The sequence below is a fragment of the Pongo pygmaeus genome, chromosome 10 (assembly GCF_028885625.2).
Source record: "Pongo pygmaeus isolate AG05252 chromosome 10, NHGRI_mPonPyg2-v2.0_pri, whole genome shotgun sequence".
Lineage (NCBI taxonomy): Eukaryota > Metazoa > Chordata > Mammalia > Primates > Hominidae > Pongo > Pongo pygmaeus.
In genome coordinates, this window is record NC_072383.2 from 38,374,759 (window position 1) to 38,397,318 (window position 22,560).

Below are 22,560 nucleotides of genomic sequence, written 5' to 3' on the forward strand. Positions count from 1 at the left end.
GCATGTCCTGATTTAAAAAGCAAAAAAAAATCTATTAACTGTGTATCCAGAGGGAATTTGTTATAGGCTCATTTAAAACTTATTTGGAAATAGTTTTGGTTTATTATATGCACCACAACTTCCGGGAATTCTTTTGTTTTTTAATTGGTGCAAGGATAAAGTTGTAACCATATAATATTTTGTCCAAATAATCACTATACGAGAAATGCACTTAAATACAATAATGAACTCATGTTAATTTTTGCTTTAATAGTAATTTCTATTAGAGTAATATATCCTTTATCACAGTAAAATGTGGATATACAAAAAATATGCTAAGATAATAAGGATTGCCCATAATGCCACCTGATAGAAATAATCATGCTTTGGTGTTATTTATGTTTTATTTCTTCTAAATACTCAAGGCATGTTGGCTAATGGTTGTTATAGGTTTGTTCTGACACAGCCATTTAGCAAGTAAAATAGTTTAATCCACTTATATTTATTATAATTTCTTATGTACCTTGATGCATTTCTAAAATCTTATTTTATGTTTTCTTAATTACCTATTTTTTTCTTTCTCCTTATTTTCTGCCTTCTATTTGATTAGTTTATGTACCATGTATTATTATTGAGGTCATAATATCTAATATTTAGCCTTGCATTTTCACATAATCCAGTATAAGCTTTTCCTGATTCTGATTATTATAAAGCATTTGAAAGTGTAATTTTAAGGCTTCCCTAATATTTTTATCATATTGCTCTATTATATGTAAACACATCAAATTATTTAATCAGAATAGATTTCTCTATGAGGAATCACTGTATCAAAATATCTGAATACTTTTAAGACACTTGATGCATATTACTAAATTATTTCCTGAAAAGGTTGTCTTAGTTACTACTTCTTGTAGCAGTATAGGAAAATATTAATGATTGCATCCACATAAACATCAAGTATTGTTAATTTTAATGCTGTGCAAATTTTATCAAATAAAATATATATACAGCATTAAGTTGCATTTTTATTCATGTCATACATGTATGTTCATTCATGTAAGTTTAACATGTTCTTTATTCATTAGTCTATTATGATTATAATAGTCTTTCATATATTAACTGTGAGTTCCTTATAGCTACGTCTGTAATCTTTTTGAAGTTTTTTCCCAATTAATATTTTGCCCTTAAAATTCATTCATAACTTTTATATATACAACTTAAATTTTTTCCTTTGTATTGTCTTATATTCAGGGAGTTGGTGTATTTATTTCCTTTTTAAGTTTGTGTAAGTTAATTTGATTTTTATATTTTGACTTTTAATTCGTCTGAGTTTTTGTTGATATATGAAGTGAGATTAGAATACTTATTGATTTTTTTCTAGCTATTTAATTGCCTCAGTGCCCATTATTAAGTCATATTTCATATCTTCACCTGTTAGCACTTTCACAAATAGAGGATGTAAGCAACATAAATGTAAGCCTGGTTTAAATCTTAATTCCACCACTTACTAGTACCAGAAACACCACAATCCTGGGCAAATTGCTTAACCTATATGACTCAGGTGTTTCATCCCTAAAATGGACACAAAGAAAGAACCTGTATCAAGGTTTTTGAGGGGTGAGATAATACATGTAAGGTGTCTGGCACACAATAAATGCTCAGAAAATTTTAGTTCTTGTAGAATCTGTTTATTCTTTAATGAACATCATTTTTTATGAAGCTTTTTATTATGATTTTCAATTGGTGGGATTATAGTTATTTTATTAGCCTTGAGAAACAATTTGGTAGAGTACTTAAGCACATGGACTCTAGAGCTAAACTGCTTGGTTGTGAATCCCAACATGCCAACTAGTTAACTGTGTGACCTTAGCTACTTCACATCTTTGTGTTTCAATTTCTCTGTCTGTAAAATTGAGATATTCATAGCATTTACCATAGAGATTTTCTGTGAGAACTCCAATGAGAATTAAATGTATTTAAAGTGGTTGGTAGTAAGTGCTATGTATGCATTAGCTATAATTTGTTCCAAAATAGTCTTAATGTCCTTTTCAGCCATTTTTCTTCTCTAATAAATTTGAGACTTATTCTTTCAAGTTTAGAGAAATCCCATTTGTGCTTTGATTGAAAATATGTCATTTTGGAAAACCTTAAGAATATTGAGTCTTGTTATCAGGAGCTGGTATATTTTTCCAATTTGTCAATGCTTCTTTTAAGTCTATCAATAAATATTTATAGCTTTTCATTTCTTGTACTGATTATTAAAAGTATTTCTAGGTCATCAATCGTGTGTTTGTTAATACTGCAGGCTGAGGCTTCATTTTTCTTATTTCTAAGTAGACATTGTTAGTACAAAATAAAACTATAGTTTAGTTTATATTTATCTTCTGCTTAGTCACTTTGCTGAATTCTTAATGTTCATATTTTATTTAAATCCATTTTCTTTGATATCCTGGTCTATAATCATACCGTATGCAAATAATAGTTCTGCATCCTCTTTTTTGATTGTTGTAAATACAATTTTTGCTTCATTTTGAACTATATTTGCCTAAGCTCCAAAACAGTGCTAAATTCTGTGTTTCGGGTATGGTAGAAGACACTGGGATAAAAAAACAGACCAGACAGTGATGGGCCCTGTCCTCACAGTGTTTTAAATCAGTTCCCATGGACTTAACATAATATTGATCGGTCAAATCCTGTGTGTTGGTTTGCATTATTTAGGGGAGATGTTATATAACCTTCATTAGATTATTAAAAGGGCTTATGACTGTAAAAGGTTGAGTCTTTTATCCTAATTTATAGTGATAAATCAGTCTTATTAATATCCCGATTAATTTTTGTGATGATTTATATGTTCTTATTCACTGTTACAGACTTTTTAAAATTTCAAAATAACTGTGATAGTGTTACCATTTCCTTATATGTGTACTGTATATATATTTCTAATTACCCATATTCTCAAAAATCAATAACTAATTTTCCATAGAGAAATGTTAAAATATATCAAAAATAAAAAGACTTTAGGTACATTAATTTACATTTTTAAGAGTCTTATTTTGGGTGTTCAAAAGTAGAAACATAATTCAGTCTGCAATCATGGCTTTGTCACCTATGGTTTCTGTAAACATAAATATAAATAAAGATATGATTTACAATCTTAACTTGTTTTAGACTCCCGATTACAATTTAAAGAAATGTGATTAACAACAACAACAAAAAAAGCAAGTATATAGAATTTGGTTTTCTTTTGCCAGCAATTAATCTTTTTTGTGGACTACAGAAACACGGGGGAAAGATAGCTGATTGGTAGGAGAGATAGCAAGGCATTTACTGGGCCTGGTAGAGAGACTGTGGACCCATTTTATCAGTTTAATAAACAGAGTAAGAGTCTAACAAGCTGGGTGGCTTTCCACAAACAAAACAAGTTTGAGAGTTGCAGCAAAAGGAAAAGATCCTCTCCCCTGATTTAGTATCTAGGAGAAAACCATTCAAAGGAGGGACACTCATGTGGACAAAGAACACAGCCTTGCTTCCCCTCCTGCCACTCGGTTCACTCCACAGCGTCTTGCCAGTGGGCATGCAGGCCTGTGCCAGGGATGTGCTCCATGGAGCCAGTCAGCAGAAATCTCTTGAAAGTATTTTGACTGAAGCTGTAAAAAGTTGAACCATCTGAAAATTCCTTCTCAGGTTATTCTCTGTAAGGGTTAAACCTGCTGCCTTGGGAAATTCACTTCCTATCTGTATACTTGCATTTAGAGTGGGAGGGAGATTCTTTAATAGGTTGGTGAGAAGTAGCTGGGCCTATAATTAAAATCACTGCTCTTTATTAACTAGATTTTAGCCATAATGTTGAGAGGAAAAAACAAAGATGGGGGATGTGATAAGTGATTTGAAAGAAAACAAAACGAAATTGTTAAGAGTCAAATATAGTGGTCCAGTTTGAATGGAATTGAAGGAAAGAAAAGGGGCAATTAGAATGTCATTGCTTCTCTTTTCAGTCTCTTCAATTTATCCCTTTAATATTCTGTACAAATATTAAGCAACTTTTTTAGGTAAGTGGCATAGTTATAACTCTCAAAACAATTTGCTAATTTATAAATTCAGTAATTTAAAAACTGTTTACTAAGCATTTCCTGTGTGATAGGTGTTGTGGTAGGTTCTCGGGTTTTTGAAGCCCCAAATCAATGGGAAAGTCAGACACTGAGAATTATTTAATCATAAAATGTAATACTCATCCTTAAAGAAAGGCACAAATGGTATAAATCTCAATGTATTATTATGAGTATTAAAAAAAGATAATTCACATAAAGAACTGGCAGTGATCGTGGCAGTTTACCTATCATATGTACTCCAGTGATGAGAAGAATCATGAAGACAAGGATTATGCTGAGGATGAAGATATTAGGGGACAGGTACTGCCATTTATTATCATTGGCAAGCTGCTTGACTTCTCTAAACCTCGTTTCTCCATGTGTTAGTTGGAGTCAATAATAGTTACCTACATGTAATTTTGAAGATTAAAGGTATTTGTAAACCACTGGTATTTGAAACAGTGGGTGTTCTATAAATGAGTTATTTCCTTTACTAGACTCCTATCCATGGGATACTAATCTCTAATACTATACGGATATTATCAATAAAAAAGAAATACAGATACATGAGTGGTATATTCTGAGAATAGCACTAGATATGGACTATCTCTAAGGTCATTTTTAAACAGAGCGAATATCACCTTTCCTGTGACTCCCCACTGTACTTTATTTCTCCCTATAATTTTATTATTTTTTAATAGACTTTAAGAGTTTTAGGTTTACAGCAAAGTTCAGCAGAAATAACAGCGAGTTCTCATATACCCCTTGTCTCCTCACACATAGCCTCCCCCACTATCAATATCCCGCACCAAAGTGGTACAGTTGTTACAATTGATGAACCCGCACTGGTACATTATTATCAACTGAAGTCCTTAGTTTACATTAGGGTTACTCTTGCTGTTGTACGTCCTATGGATTTGGATGAATTTGTAACGACAGTATCATACAGAATAGTTTCACTGCCCTAAAAATCTTCTGTGCCACTGCATTCCAGCTCTGTGATCTCCCTATTCATTTCTCCCTCCTTGCTAACCCCTAGGAAACACTGATTATTTTACCGTCTCTGTGGTGTTGCCTTTTCCAGAATGTCATATAGTTGAAATCATACAGTATATATTCTTTTCATATTGAATTCTTTCACTTAGTAATATGCATTTAAGTTTCCTTAATATATTCTTATGGCTTGACAGCTCATTTCTTTTTAGTGCTAAATAATACTCCATGGCCTCGTTGTACCACAGGTTATTTATTGATTCCTCTACTAAAGGATGGGTTTCAATTTTTTGGCAATTATTAACTAAGGTGCTATAAACATCCTTGTGCCAGTTTTTGTACCGACATACATTTTCAACTTCTTTGTGTAAATACTAAGGAGTGTGATTGCTGGATCATATGGTAAGAATATGTTTAACTCTGTTAGAAACTGCCAAACTGTCTTCCCAAGTGGCTGTACCATTTTGCATTTCTACCAGTAATAAATGAGAGTTCCTGTTCTTCCACATCAAATGCTAGTGAGGATATGGAACAGCAGGAACCAACAACATTTGGTGTTAAATTTTTGCCATTTGAATTGGTATGCAGTGATATCTTTTTACCACTTTAATGTGCAATTCCCTGATGATATATGATGTTGAGCATCTCTTCATATACTTATTTGCCATTTGTTTATCTTCTTTGGTGAGACGTCTCTTCAGGAATTTTGACCATTTTCTAGTTGAGTTGTTTGTATTGCTATTTTTAAGTTTTAAGAATTTTTGTATATTTTGGATAACACTCCTTTATCAGTTGTTTTCACAGATATTTGTCCCTGCCTATGGCTTGTCTTCTCCTTCTCTTGACAGTGTCTTCTGCAGAGCAGGAATTTTAAATTTTAATGAAGTCCTGCTTCGCAATTCTGGTTTTCATGGATTCTGCCTTTATTGCTATATCAAAGAAGTTTGGATTCTGCCCCTATTGCTATACCAAAGAAGTTATTTCCATACCCAAGGTCACCTTGACTTTCTCCTAGGTTACCTTGTAGGAGTTTTATAGTTTTGCATTTTAAATTTAGGTCCCTGACTCATTTTGAGTTAGTTTTTGTGAAGAGTGTAAGGTACATATTTAAATTTTTTTGTTGTTGTGCATGGATGTCCAGTTATTTTAACACATTTTGTTGAAAAGACTGCTTCTTCATTAAGTTTCTTTGTCAAAGGTGAGTTGATTATCTTTATATGGTTCTATATTTGAACTCTCTATTCTGTTCCATTGATCTATGTATCTGTTTTTTTCACCAGTACCACAGTATCTTGGTGACCATAGCTTTATAGTCTTTATGGCTTTAAATCTTGAGTTTGGACAGTGTCAGTCCTCCAGCTTCGCTCTTTTTCTTCAATATTTTGTTGACCATTCCGCTTCTCTATGTAAACTTTAGAATCACTGTCAATGTAAACAAAATAACTTGCTGCAGGTTTGATTGGAATTGTATTGAATCTATAGATCAAGTTGAGGAGAACTGATATCTTGACAATTTTGAATTTCCTTCACTATGTTTTTATTTTTGTGTTTTACCAAATATTTGTTCAAGGAAAGAATAATTTGAACTCTTCCATACTAGAGCCCTATCTAAAACGTTTATCCTCTTTGCTATCCTTAGTTTTGGTCAAATAACTAGTTGGCTGTTAAGGCTGAGCAAAGATCTACCACTAATAATTTGTATTGTGAGCCTGTCTGAAGGTGAATGATGTGTAGATTAGATGCGAATAGCAGAAAGTGATAAGAAAGACATAGCTACAGTGGAAATGAGCTTCTCTCAGGGTCTAAAATCTGTTACTCTGCATACCCCTTAAAGTGTTGCTCTCAGTGGATTTTTTTTTTGTTTCATAAAATAATATGTGTATTCCAGATGAATCCAGGAAGTTTCTCATTCTCAGAAAAACACTAAATCCCAGGCACATTACAATTTTTCCATGAGAGGCTGTAATAGGTTACTGACTCCTATTCAAATAAAAATATTAATTACAGAAAACAAAATGGAATCATTCCCAAAGAAGGAGACACAACAACAAGAGATGAAAAACCACAGCCAAACAATCATTATTACCAGCATATCGGAAATAGTACCTGACTTAGTTAAGATATTGTGCTTTGACAGGAATGCTAATCATGTTTCAGGATATAACTTATCCAACAACTATATACTCACAGCTTCCAGAAGGGAAGTCCACTTCTGCAAGGGCAAGAGATTTGAAACCTGAAACTTTGTAATTTTTTTGCTGATAGGGTCGGAGGGTGATTTGCTAACATCTCATTATACATTGTATGTTAAGAGAAATGTAAAGGTCAAAACATGGTGCTTTCTGTTTCTGCTGGAGTGCTCAGTCAGAGAGATTCAGTTAAGCACAATATCAACCATTACAAATTCTTCCCCAAAATTCAAGACACATTAATCAAAACAAATGGAACTCAAGAAAAATGAAAACTGGGGGGTGAATAAACAAATACATGATTGAGTTGAAAACATAAAAATATTTATTAAAATGCCAAAAATATTAAATAGAAACATTCTGATGTAATGATTTCAGATACAGTTCAAACTTAAATAAAGAATGTATGGTCACATAAAATGTAAGTAAGTATATTGCCTTTCACCTAAAGTTTTCCAGTTAAATGCAAAACCTTCCTCTTTACCCTAACTAGGTAGATAATTATATCACCCTGCATAGTCATGTTAGAAGTTTAATTTTCAAGCTAAATCAAAATCACTTAAAATGTCAATGATAGTTTAAAATTTAAGAATAGAAATTTGGACATATCAAACTCAAAATTGATACTTTATTGAAAAAAACTAAATGTCTTTAAATTGCTATAACAAACTTTATATGTTCAAAATTAGTTAACAAAAATAAAAGAAGACAAATTTCTGCATTCTTCAACCTCCAAATTTCTAATATCTTTATTCTAAGAAACTGCAGCTATTGTAGTGATATTCCTTCAATCCTGAAAACACTCAGGAAGCAATTTTTTTTTAAATGTTCTACCTTGGCAGGAACTTTAGATCACAAGTCAAAGGTATCTCTTCTAAACTTGTAAAGAAAGTAAACAATCTACCAAGAGAACAAACAGCTCCATGGCTGCCAATAGATATAGCTCTTACTGCTTCCTCCCCTTATTTTGTTTCTTTTAGTAAGAGAGCCATGACAAAGGAAAAACAAAATAATTTCAGATTTATATTTCTGCTGCTTCTTTTTTCTTCCTTCCATTTTGTTCACTGCATAAAACAAATTGATTAGGAGATTCTATTACTGGTCTTCAAATATCATCAATATGTAGATGACTTCCAAGTAGCTATCCCCCACTCCTGTCTGACTTCTAAATTCTGGTCTTATTTATTCAAATGTTTACCTAGTATCTCCACTTGAATGTCTAATGGGAAACTCAAATATAATATGTTCAAAACTAAATTATTGGTCAACTCACTTTCCCATCAAAACTCGAGTTCCCCTTTGTTGAATAGCAACATGTTACACTCTAATAGCCACCCCAAAAGGCAAACACTCATCCCTGAATTCCTCCCTTTTCCTCATCGTCTGTTCCAATATCTCTACAGGTACTACGCAGTCAGTGTTTATCTTTCACTGGTTCATACCCTCCTTGAAGCCAAGAACCATATTTCTTGGATCTGTTAAATCCCTAGGACCTTTAAATATTTTAAAACAAATAAAATTACCTATATAACAGCTTCTTCATTTGCTAAGCAAATGATTGCTTTTACATACCTACATTGCAAGTGATACTGGCCACTTCACTGCATTGAAGAAGTCACTAGATCTTGAAAGATAAGCTCTATTGTATCCTTCCTCTCAATTGTTAAAACCCACAGCAGATATACATGAAGAGTGAATGTTGATTTAAACTGTGAACTTTAGTTAATAATAATGTATTAATATTAGCTCATCAACTGTAACAAATCGACTACAGTAATACAAAATGTTAATGGGGAAACTATACAGGAGAAAAGGGATATATGGAAACTCTCTGTACTTTCTGTTCAATTTTCTTTAAGTCTAAAACTGTTCTGAAAATAACATATAAAATATGTCACAGGAAAAATATTTCTCTCATTTTATGCCATTATATTCTCAAGACATCTAGAGACCCATTTTTTCTCCAGTCCCCAATGCCTTGTCTTTTAATACCTAACTTTTTAGTTAATTTTTTATCTATTAGCTGAGTATATTTCATTTCCCTTCCCATAAGTGAAGAGATACTATATAATGCTGACTTCATGAAGACTTATGAAGAAATCAATTCTATGAAATAAAAATATTTCTGAATGAGTTTATTACAACTGAGAGGGGAATTTGTTGGAAATTCACACTTAATAGTATCGCTTCTAGAGAATTTGGTCCATATAAATTCAGTCTTGGCAACTAGCCATTAGGGGTTTTTGAACTGGCATATTTGAGAAGTGTTCTAACTTCTCAGTGGAATAAAGAAGAGGGGAAAGAACATTATAGAATGATTCTTTTCTTTAATAAATTTCCATATAAAAGGGTTTTGAAAGTCTGGCCTCAAGATAATTCCGGAAATAGATTTCAAAGACTGCGACTCAAGTTTCTGTTTTATAGTAAGCTTAAGTTTTATAAAGTGTCAAATTGATGATCAGTTATATGGAAGCCTCTATTTATAATACTATAGTCCATTTTTATACTACTTTTAATTTGCAAAGGTGCTTTCATATATTATCTTATTTGGTATTCATAGTCATCCTGGGAAAATTGTAGAACAGATGCTAACTCCTAAATAGATAACCACAATTTCACAAAGTAAAGAAAAAGAAATGCATGGAAGTATACTCAGTCCAATTTTATTAGTCCATTTTCTATTGCTTCAAAACACCTGCAACTAGGTAAGTTATAAAGAAAAGAAATTTATTTCCTACAGTTATGGAGGCTGAGAAGTCCAAGGTTGAGGGGCCATACCTGGTGAGAGCCTCCTTGCTGGTGGGGACTCCATAGAGTCCTGGGGCAGCAGCAACACAAGGCGTCATGTGGTGAAGGGACTGCGTGTGTTCTGTTGTTTGCTCAGGTCTCTCTTCCTCTTCTTGTAGAGACCACCAGTCCTACTCCCATGATAACCCATGAATCCATTAATCCATGAATGGATTCTAATTCGACCACCTCTTTATCTCCTCTTTAAATACTGTCATGTTAGGGAATGTTTCCAACACATGAAATCTGGGGGACACAAGCAAACCATAGCACCAATGTTAACCATTTAATAGTAACTCTTGTGCTTGAAGATTTTTTTTGTTTTGTTCTGTTTTTTGTTTTTTGTTTTTTTTGAGACGGAATCTCGCTCTGTCGCCCAGACTGGAGTGCAGTGGTGCGATCTCGGCTCACTGCAAGCTCCGCCTCCCGGGTTCACGCCATTCTCCTGCCTCAGCCTCCCGAGTAGCTGGGACTACAGGCTCCTGCCACCATGCCCAGCTAATTTTTTTTTTTGTATTTTTTTAGTAGAGATGGGTTTCACCATGTTAGCCAAGATGGTCTCGATCTCCTGACTTCGTGATCCACCCGCCTCGACCTCCCAAAGTGCTGGGATTACAGGCGTGAGCCACTGTGCCCGGCCGCTTCAAGATTTCTTAATGAAGGTAGTTGCATCGATGTTCATAGGTGCTTTTCTTTGAATTATCAGCTCTATTCTAAGACACCTAAATCTTCTGAACACACACACACTTACATGCTGACACACACTTACATGCTGACACACACACTTACGCACATACATTTATTAATCACACACTGTGCAAAGTATTTAAGCCCCAATAGGAATATAAAGATATGTATAAGGTATGTTTTTTTTTTCCTCTCTCTCAGAAACTTATAGTGTAGTTAGGGGTAAAGAGAAATGATCACAGGTGTCTTACGTACATTTTTAATATAATTCTCAGGAGTATGTATTATATTACTATTCCCATTGTACAAACACTGAAATGACTTGCCTAAATCCACTGAGCCATGTGCATCAATTCTGACTAGACTCACAGTCTGTACCCTTGTCTCCTAGCCTCACTGCCTTTTGATAATATAAACACCTAAAATGCCATGAACATAGGCTCAGATTTCCTAGGACAGTTTTATAGCTGGTTATTGTGTTCTATTTATTGTCCATTAAGACATATCAGAAACACCAAATTTCAACAAAGAAAATACTTCTCCAAAATACTTTCTTTCCTCAACCTTTTAAGTTGTCCTGAAATATATTTTTTCTAATTCAGTTTCCTGATATTCAATTGGAAGTGGCCTTGCATTTAAAAAGTAACCAAGAATATAATAAGATATCAGTAGGTGAGACAAAGGACCACTCGAAGATTTTTGACAAGGGAGAAGACCTCAGAGGAGGAGTTTGGCTGAGGAGACACTTTCCTATAAAGATAAAATTTAATCTGGATCCTGAAATAGAGTTGAAATTCTTATTTTCTCATTTACAAACTGAAGCTAATAATAGTAGCTACATCATTTGTTTAGATGAAAATTGAGTTAATACTTAGGCTTTTAAAACAGAGCCTGACTTAGAAGTTGGAAGATGGAGTACATATATCTTAACTACTAAGCTAAAAGTTTTTATCTTTTAATTTCTATTGCCTAGCATAATGCCTAACACATAAAAGTATTTAATAGATAATTGTTGAATGAATGATGAAATGATGGTGTATCATCGGTAAATTTTGAGTCAGAGAGTATAGTAAGAGAATTATAGTTTTTGGAGGTCAAATTGACATTTGTATTGTTCACTAAGCTTCAGAGATTTGGATATATGTTCTTTACAATAATAAATGCTTAGACTGTTTCCTCTTGGTGGAAGGGATCAAAAGGTAGATCCATCAAGTTTTCTCTAAAGCTTGTGCCTAACTAGGTGCTAAGCTTTTGAAGTTTGAGAATTTGCTTCTACTGTTATTACTAACTGGGGCTTGTATGAAGCATTTCACATAGCAAGTACTCAGGAAGTATTTATTGATTGATAAGACTTGGATTTGATACAAGGAAATAGTTGCTTACATTCAGGGAGAATAATTAAAGATACCAGAAACTATAGAATCACTTTCCTTTAGATAGTTTTTGTATAACCCCCATCTCTTTCTGTAATTTCATATGACTGGAGGAATGTATTGACCCTTGCCCTACTGACAAATTAATTAATATTTGATATAAATTTGAATAAAAAGGAACAAAGCTCTCTGTATAGCCCAAGACCATGTTGTGAATGTAAGTCTGAAACCTCAATGGTTTGGGGGCACCAGGTTAAGGTAGCCAGGTAATTTCCCTAGTATCTGTTCTGGTAATGAAACCTTTTAAAGGAGCCAGAAGAGCAGAGCCTTCATAAACCAAAGCACTTAGGATTAAATATTATGATGATATTTTCTTGTAGAACTATTCAACAACTCTCTGTGAAACAAAAGTTCAACACATGGCATTTAAGGTGCCATGATTTTAACACACTTCTCTTTCTCAAATATTTTCATGAGTATATGCCCTAGCCATGCTTACTCTTCAAGGGTCTCTGAATTTGAACTTTATTTTTCTCCTTTCTCTATTGCTACTTCCTCCTGGATCTGCTTGCCAAGTATGGAACAATAATTTGTTTTTAGTAATTTCTCAATAAACATATTCAACAGATTTTAATGGAGTATCTTTGATGTGTTAGGCATCATGTTAGGTAATGTGTGGGGTATAGAAAAAGGAATGAGATAATCTGCTGTTGAGGAGCTTGTAATTTAGAAATTCCCTCCCTGAATAAATATCTTTGATTTACCAATACTTATGCTACTGCTACAATATGTCTGGACATGGTAGATACTTAAGAAATATGTATGGAATACATTAATAAATAATTTTAAATTACCATTCATCTACCCTTATAGGATTACTTTGTTGTATATTCTTCAAAGAAAATGTAATACATTTCTTGGTCTTTGAAGAGGTTTTGAATAAAAACAGATGTCTGCATGGTTAAATTGCACAATCATTGAAATTAATTTATATATGTTTCAAATATAAATGCTTGAACAGTTTGAATTGAATTGAAGTGAATTTAACGTAAAATTCTCTTACGTTCTTTCTAGAAATAAGGGCCTAAATAATTTTGGTATGAATCACTTATCAGTTTAAGTACTGATACAATGACCTGTATTCAATGACTCTTTTATCTAAAAAACAGAATGTCAATGATTACATCATGCTCCCAGGAGGACTGTACCTTCCACATTGACATCTCTTAACCTGAACAGCAGCTAATAGGAGTTACGAGATCATCAGTCTCATTCTCCCTTCAGGGGTGGTCTCGTGTCAGAACACACTCAGAGGTTTTTTGTACCTTTAGGTTTGTGAAGTGGAATAAATGCCTGATATTTTAACAAAGATATTCAGATACTGTGCAGCATGGAGCAGCCTCGAGCATCATAATCCTATGCAGCAGCATTAGGTAGAACGACTTAGAGTGGAACCTCTGAAAGCACAGTGGCAGCAGTTATGAAGCCTTTTTATTAGATGTGGGCATCTCCATAGTGGAGTAAGGACGTACAAAGGGAATATTACAGCTCAGGAAGTCTTTAAAACTCTCAGGGTACATTGAGTGAGCTCTTGAATCTGGCATTGTTTCTTTACAGGTCTTATCCTTTAATGCTTATATGTGAGAGCAAAAGAGAAAGGAGTTTGGACATTCTATCTTGCTGACATAGGATTTTTTTCTGCTGTATTAAATTCAAAATTCTACTTTGGATCTTTAGATATGATTCACAGGTATCACAAAGCATATTTCTTTTGTAGTAGTCTACCAATCTCAGATCGGTTTGAATTGCAGTTGAGCAACAATGGAAGTTAAAACACATTCAATCAGGTCGTTATAGTCCAATAAGACAGTCTCAAATAAAAGTCAGAAACCTTCTAGTTATTAGTCAAAGCAATACATCAGAATGCCTTGTTTATTATGGTACGACAAAATGAATCAGATGTAGATATAGAGGATATTTATTTATCATGTAGACCAAATGCCACACAAAATATACTATAGACATAATTTTAAGAGACAGACTATTAAATATCATGCATCTTCTAATTTTTAGAGCTGTGTTGGCTGAACATGTGGCCCTAGAACACATTTGCATGCACATAGATACGTAAACATTGTTCTCTGTGAGCAATGAAAATATTCCAACCTTCACTTAACACACTTACTACAACAATCCTTGAACTTTAGTATGCCCACAAATTTCCCAGAAAACTTGACTAAAACGCAGATACTAAGACTATTCTTCAAAAGTTGCTCAGAAATCGATCTTATTAACAATCACGTGCCAAATGCTGGTAATGTAGGTGGACTTTGGGCCACCGTTTGGGAAACACTGACTTATTGTTATGAAAAATATGTTAATTATTGAATATGCAAAATATTTTTTATAATCTAAAGCAAAGACAGATACTAAGTATCTTTTTAAAAAATTAAGTAATAAACAATAAGGGATTTAAATCTGTACGGAATAGAAGATGTCAAACCCTTGCTCTGTGCTCTGTTACTAGCTATTTGTATTTGAGCAATCCATGTAAGCCCTTTAAGTCAGTCCATCTCTAGAAATGGCTGCTGAGGAGAAAAAATCTTAAGGCTTTGACAGACATGGATGTTAATTAAGTGCTGACAGCACGGCATGCATTCTACAGAACAATTGACTGCTTACATTTTTAGATAATTGGATTTATAATTAAATTAATTGCTCATTTATTTTTGAAATGATGTAATGCAAGCAGAGGAAGGTAAAAATAGTGAAACTTTATTTGTGATGTTTATAGCACATATTTTTACTGGAATAATTTAAGCCCATGGTGTCACACAGGACTATAATTGCTACAGCCATGTGTATTCCCTGGAATTTCAGGAAACCATCATTTTTAGGTGGTAGCAAAAATAGGAAGTCCCACATAGATTTTTGTCCTACATTTTGGGAGTGTGTGTATGTATGGTTAGGTGCCTTGTAAAGTTCGAGAAAATGCAGAAAAGCCCAGCTGATTCCAAACTATCTTGCCCATGGAACTGATAAGGTACCAACTCCACACAGTTATTTTGCTTAGAATTATAAAATTTGAGATGCTAATGGAAAATGGAGATAGTAATAATGAACAAGTGATATTATTTCTTGCTTATCAGCAATCCTGAGAATTACTGATTCAATCAATGAACAAAAGAGGCACTGTTTTAGCAAGCAAGATTTAGAACTCACATATGTATTTACGAGATTCCACTCAACTTCTTTCCCATCAGTATATTAATAAGAATCAGTTTATTACTCAAGGGCAAAGCCATATTTTAGGTTTGGCAAAGAATTGCTGCTTAAAATATTAAATGAATATTAAAGGAAAGACAAAACATGGTAGATAGGTTTTAGTAGGAGTTGCGAATGATGCAGGGATGTGAAACTGACAACTGCTCTGTTGTCGATGATTTACATGAAGAATCTGTGTGGAAGAGACTGAAGGGAGCCAGGCAATGAATGGGAGTACTGAAGGTGACACAGTAACCTCAGATACATAAATGCAGTAGAGAAGGAAATAACAGGCATATCTGCTTAAAATCTTATAAGCCACTAACTTGTACATTTTCGTATCTGATCCTGACCAAATCTCTCACATTTCTAGAGCTGTACTGAGTTAATTGGGATCGTGTAGATTGCCCAAAGACGCATAGCTAGTAATACAGCCAGGGTTTGAATCCTTTTATTCTAGACACATTTAAATTCCCTATGTTTTATTAGTTTTTTAAAAAGATATTTAAAATCTGTTCTTGATCTAGATCATAAAAAGAATTTTTTATATTCACAAATTAGCATATTTTTTTCATAACGCTAAGTCAGTGTTTCCCAAAATGTGGTCCAGGGGCCACTTAACACCATTTGGGGTGCACTTGTTAATTAGACAGATTCCTGAGTAAATCACAAGATAATAAGAATTTCTGTGGAAATAGCTCAAGCATCTGACTTTAATCAAGCTTCCTAAGGAATTTGTAGGCATACTAAAATTCAAGAATTACTGTAGTAAGTGTGCCAAGTGAAGGTTGGAATGTTTGACACTCTGGGGATGTTATATATCATGAGATGTTTTAGAACGTGTTGTGTTGCTCCTCTTTCATGTATACAGCACACACGTTCAAGTGACAGGCTGTTTGAGGGGCTAAGGCTGTTGCCATCTGAAGACCAATGCAGCTCTATCTGCTCATTGAACAACGTATTTTATTCTGACAATGGAAGGATACTGTTTGTAATCATTTGCAGAAAAGGGGGTACTCTCCTTGTGTATGTACTGTATTCCTTGGCTTAGAACAGTATGGTCTTCAGAAATTTTTATAAAACGTATTTGACCACTGCAATAAGCTGTGTAAACATTGTTAATGACTTTGTAGAAAATGGTTAGACTTTTGTTTATAGAGTGTAAAGAAATCACTGTGAGGCTGATCTAAAACATACCATTAGTCAGTTAAAGGGGGTTTCATCACCTATATTTAAATTGTATTTAATAATCCAAAAATTAACTGGAGAGAGATATTTATATGAAAGTGTTTAATTGACTTTGCATTTAATTGTATAGTATCCCCTTTTAAAGGGGTAGCAATTTTAAAATTCAAAACTAGTTTTAGTTCCAGAAAATTTCATGTATTCATCTCATGCATTTAACTTTTATGTACATATGTTGCAAAGCTTTACATCCACACACACATATCCATATACATGCATTACCTAAACCTCACAATAATACTCTTAGTAGGAACTTGGATCTTCATTTTAAAGACTGACACCTCAGAAGATTAAGGGACTTGAGCAGCAGAGGCAGAATTTCAGATCGAGTCTGAGAGGAAATTGTCCCTCAGTTTTGAATTGTAGAGTAGGAGATATTGGTGTCTTTTTGCCTAGAATAATAATATGTGCTTAAGTTGAATAAGCTTCTGATGATCTCTTGGAAATAGAACTTTGTAGTGAATGTTGTTCAACATCAAATTTTTGGTTAAATATTTTTTTAAAAAATGAACTTTCACGAGGTTGAAATAGAGGTACAATTTATGGATAAAGGCACATTTTTCTTTTGTGCCTGATGTGCCAAAAATTCTTTTTTGTAAAAGTGATATGACCATTTGCTGATATATATGAATATTTCTTCAATATTCTTGTGATGTTCTCTGTCAATGTAAATGATTGTCTAATCATCAGTGCGATGAAAAACTCGTTTCATTTGTCATGATGGAACACACTTTCCTTACACAGCAGTACTAAATTCTTTGTAAATAATAGTTGCTAATATATTGTTGAAGCATTTTATAATAATTTATTTGGACTATCCAGCACCAGAATAAAACACGACAAGAGCTAGATGGAGGTCTGTCCAGCAGAAAAATGCGTATCTAGATATAGGACAGATTTCTCAAATGAGAAAACCCTAGTGTTGTCTAAGGGAAAGAGGGAGAAGGAAGAAGAATGACAAGTAGAGGAAGAGAGAAGGAGAAAGAAAGACGAAGGTGTGTCATACTGCCTTGCCTTACTATATTGAGAAGTGTTGTTGTTTTAAAATATGTATAAGAGTTTTAGTAAAGGATGCCGGAGAACAGAAGGTGAATTCTCCTGGAAATTAACAGAGTGCCAGTCCGTGTCAGGGATCCATCAGTCATGGAGACCCACAGAACTGTGTGAGGTTGTGAGATGCAGCAGTAGCAGCAGCAGCAGTACCTGGCATAAGGCCTGGCTGGGTGTGCAAGAGTTCACAGGGCTCTGAAGGCTAACACGTTCAGGGAGCTGGCCAGCACAGCACGGCCTCAGGAACAGGAATGCACCCCCAGTTCCTGCTTCTGGTTCTTCTGTTATTTCAGTTGTTGAGAAGAAACAAGCCTGCTCCTGCGACTGGCACATGTTTGTCAGAGTTGCTAGTTTTTTTGCCTCTGTCACTTCATTTTTCGCAACACTTTCAGGTCCATGGAGGTCAGGGGGCTAGCTGTGAAATACTAAGTGGTGTGGCCTCAAACGAGTAGTAGTAAGGGCAGTTTCTTTCACATTAGCAGGATGGGCTCAGCTTGCTGCTTTCTCTACTGTGCTGCTGAAGGATGTGATCAGAGAGTCACAAATGATGGGATAACTGGTGACACAATAGAACAGATCACCAGCAGAAAAACAAATGTGTGAACAACATATGAAAGATACTTTTATACCCAAATGGCAAGAAATCCGTATCATAAAATAAATTACATGCTGCTGGGGATGTCTCACTGTCCTACTGAAAGACAAAACATTTTGAAGTGAAGGAAAAGATAGCATGGAATAACACAGAGAGGCTCAAAATAATGAAAATAACTTTTCATTCTGATTAGAGTGTACATATTCAGAACTGGAAAACAGAGACTTCCAGTAACGCCCAATAAACCACATATTTCAAAATGCTTTTAAATATTGATACTTAAAATATCCTTTCCTGGAGTGTATTTATAAACTACAAGAATCCCTAACAAGGATCAAAGCCCCAGTAAGAGACATTTTCTTTCCTTCTTTCTTTCTCATCTCTTCTCTTCTTTTTGAGATGGATTCTCACTCTGTTGCCTAGGCTGGAGTGCAGTGGCGTGATGTCGGCTCACTGCAAGCTCCGCCTCCCGGGTTCACGCCATTCTCCTGCCTCAGACTCCTGAATAGCTGGGACTACAGGCGCCTGCCACCACGCACAGCTAATTTTTTGTATTTTTAGTAGAGATGGGGTTTCACCGTGTTAGCCAGGATGGTCTCGATCTCCTGACCTCGTGATCTGCTCACCTTGGCCTCCCAAAGGGCTGGATTACAGGCGTAAGCCACCCCTCCCGGCCCTCTTCTCTTTTTCCTTCTCCTTCTTCTTTTTCCTTCCCTCCCTTCCTTCCTTCCTTCCTTCTTTCCTTCCTTCCTCCCTCCCTCCCTCTCTCTCTTTCATTCTTTCTTTTTTTCTTTCTTTTTTATTTTTCTTTCTTTCTCAGAGTTTCACTCTGTCACCCAGGCTGGAGTACAGTGGCACGATCTCCACTCACTGCAACCTCTGGCTCCCGGGTTCAAGCAATTCTCCTGCCTCAGCCTCCCAAGTAGCTGGGATTACAGGTGCATGCCACCATGCTCAGCTAATTTTTTGTATTTTTACTAGACATGGGGTTTCATTACATTGGCCAGGCTGGTCTCGAACTCCTGACCTCTGGTGATCCACCCGCCTCGGCCTCCCAAATTGCTGGGATTACAGGCGTGAGCCACTGGACCCAGCCCCTATTCTTATTTTAGGAAATTAAAGTTCATTTTGGATTGGATTATAATTATGTACATGGTCCATTCATTTCATCATTTATTCAGTAACTCCATATCAAGTGACGTGTGTGTCAGGCATTAGCGCCACAACAATGAACAAGATATGTATCCCCTGCCCTGGTTGGCTGATGGCCTAATGGAATAATAAATGGTTACTGAATACTTTCAGTCAACATTTTGCATGCACAGCTTTATGCAAACCTTGCAATAGTGCTATGAATTAGATATTATTTCCATATTAAAAGGTGAAGACAATTAGGTTCAGAGGTTGAGTAACTTGCCCAAAGTTGCAAGCTAAAGAATGGTTGAGGCAAAATTCGGCAAGATCTGGCTAACTTCCCCTGTACACATTTATGCATTTTGGCACATGTTCCCATATACTGTGGTCATTATTGAGAAGGAACTGTTAAATTACATTCTAGCCCTAGAAAAGTTGTCTGTATTTTATTTTCAATTTACTGAGATCTCTTGCTGTATGTGGACACAACTAATCTTTTTTTAGGCCTATCCCACTTCTTTTCCAGATTATCTATACAGTTCGTGGGTAAATAGACCAAAATATCACTGATGTACTCTATAATGAAAAATAAGAGGCAAACTTTCACAGAAATTGCTCTTAATTCTTCACCTTTATTTATCTGTTTCTTTTTCTCTCTGCTCAGTGCTGCTTTCTTGCTCCTCAATACCAACACTGCAGTAGCATCTCTTGCTCTTAAATGTGAATATCTGTGGGAAACATTTAGAATTCTCAAATTATAACAGTTTATTATTACACAAATTAGGATTTCACTCTGTCACTCAGGCTGGAGTACAGTTAGGATTACACAAATTAGGATTTGTGTAATAATAATAAAATTAAAAATAAAAATAATAATATGTCATCTAAGTTAATTTTTACAAAGTCAGTTGCTTGATTGGCATTAAAGCTTTGGCATTTGTATGTGTTTGCTTTCTCTAACTTTCTCTTCATTAAAAGAACTGGTCTTATTTTGTATGTGTAACTCAATGAGAAAAATTAGAAACTATCAGGACAAAAAAATGATCAAATTCACATTTTTGTGACAAAGTTTAGATAGGCATAACCAGTGTGTACACGTTTCAAAAATTTTCACTTAGGTCTATATGTAGATAATGATGTCATGCACAATCAAAATAAAAAGCTAAAAATCTTTCCACAGATCATGTAATTGATTTTCCTGTCCTCTAAAAGAATTGTTGGCCGGGTGCAGTGGCTCACGCCTGTAATCCCAGCACTTTGGGAGGAAAAGGTGGGTGGATCACAAGGTCAGGAGATCGAGACCATCTTAACACGGTGAAACCCCGTCTCTACTAAAAATACAAAAAATTAGCCGGGCGTGGTGGCGGGTGCCTGTAGTCCCAGCTACTCGGGAGGCTGAGGCAGGAGAATGGCGTGAACCCGGGAGGTGGAGCTTGCAGTGAGCCGAGATTGCACCACTGCACTGCAGCCTGGGCAACAGAGAGAGACTCCGTCTCAAAAGAAAAAAAAAATTGTTTTGCATTCTTCACCTCTATTAAACTATTTATTTTCCTTTCTGCCCAATTCTGCCAAGGAAAATAAACTAATAAAAATTTAAAATTTCAGACATATATATTAAAAAGGAAAAATATGTTTATTCTGGCCCGTATATTACCATGGTCCAGGTAAAAATTTTGTCCAGCCTCTGCCAAATGCTAGGATTCTTGCAAATCAGGGAGTATAGGTATTCTCAAAATCCATTAAAAAATAAATAGACTCATATATTTTTCTTTGACATAATAGTATGATGCAAGCAATCAGTAGGATTTTAATGTTGCTGTTTTAAATATGTTTGAGTATATTTATACGTTGAACACTACAACATGTGTCTTCTTTTTTTTTTTTTTTTTTTTTTGAGATGGAGTTTCGCTCTTGTTGCCCAGGCTGGAGTGCAGTGGTGTGAAGATCTCAGGTCACTGCAACCTCCGCCTCCCAGGTTCAAGTGATTCTCCTGCCTCAGCCTCCCGAGTAGCTGGGATACAGGCATGCACCACTAAGCCAGGCTAATTTTATATTTTTAGTAGAGATGGGGGTTTCACCATGTTGGTCAGACTGGTCTCGAACTCCTGACCTCAGGTGATCTACCCGCTTCAGCCTCCCAAAGGGCTGGGATTACAGGTGTGAGCCACTGTGCCCAGCCCATGCTCTATCTTAATTTATGTTTTCATTCAATTCTATGTCATGAGATTTCAGTTATGCTATTATATATTCTTTTAAAACAATGATTTAATGTCTTTTCAAGATGAAACTCCTATTGTGTCATTATTGATGAGTGCTCTAATGCCCTAGGCCATATTATTCTTAAGGTGATCCAGTAAGCAGTGGTTGAGGCATAAGTCACCAAATGACTCAAATCTAAGAATGCAACACTCCTGTATAATGCCCTGCCTACTGCAGGAAGGCCCATTCCCACCGTGCTGTGTTTACCATGGTTTCAGTGAAAATGATTAACACTTTTTCACGTTTAATAGCATACAGGTCCACACAACTATGTCACTGCACTGCTTGTTCACATATCTGTGTACTACTTTTCTATGAACTTCTTAAGAGCAAGAAAACTGTGCCTTTTCTTTTTTGAGTCTACGTAGCTACATGCTTAGTCACAGTGGTGGATTTTACCACGGAGATGATGGAACTTAAGTTGCAGGGCCCTTCACCTGCATGAGGCTATTCCAGGGTCCTGGGTGAAACCTTAGCAGTGTAATCACATGGTTGTACATTATTGCAAAATTTTTAAAAGCAAGATATTTTAATTAGAGTGCTACATGGTTTTGTAGTTTCGTTTATATTAGTAATTTTATTTTCTTCTTGTCCTGAAAGAAGGCTCTCCGAATGGACAATTTTGGCCCCACAAAACCTTGATTGTCCCCTGTTGACATGCAAGGAACACTTATTTGCTTTTTTCTTGAATAAGTGAAAGAAGTAAAAGGGATGAGGAGGAATGAATATTTTATTAACTAATATATTTTAACATTTAAAATTAGCATGTCTGGCAAAAATTTTCCTTAAGCCACTAACAGAAAATGCTAACATCATCACTCTTGTGTAGTGTTTGTGAGTTTACAAGCTCTTATACAAATGTAACTTCAACCGAATCTTTGAACCAGGCCTTCCGTTAAATGTAACCTTCAATTAAA

The 22,560-nt window shown here is 35.1% G+C and overlaps 1 protein-coding gene across 4 annotated transcripts in view; it reads left to right on the plus strand.

The window, feature by feature from the left end:
- Positions 1-22,560, plus strand: part of CNTN1 (contactin 1) — a 382,939-nt gene that overhangs the window by 197,710 nt on the left and 162,669 nt on the right. The window lies entirely within an intron of this gene.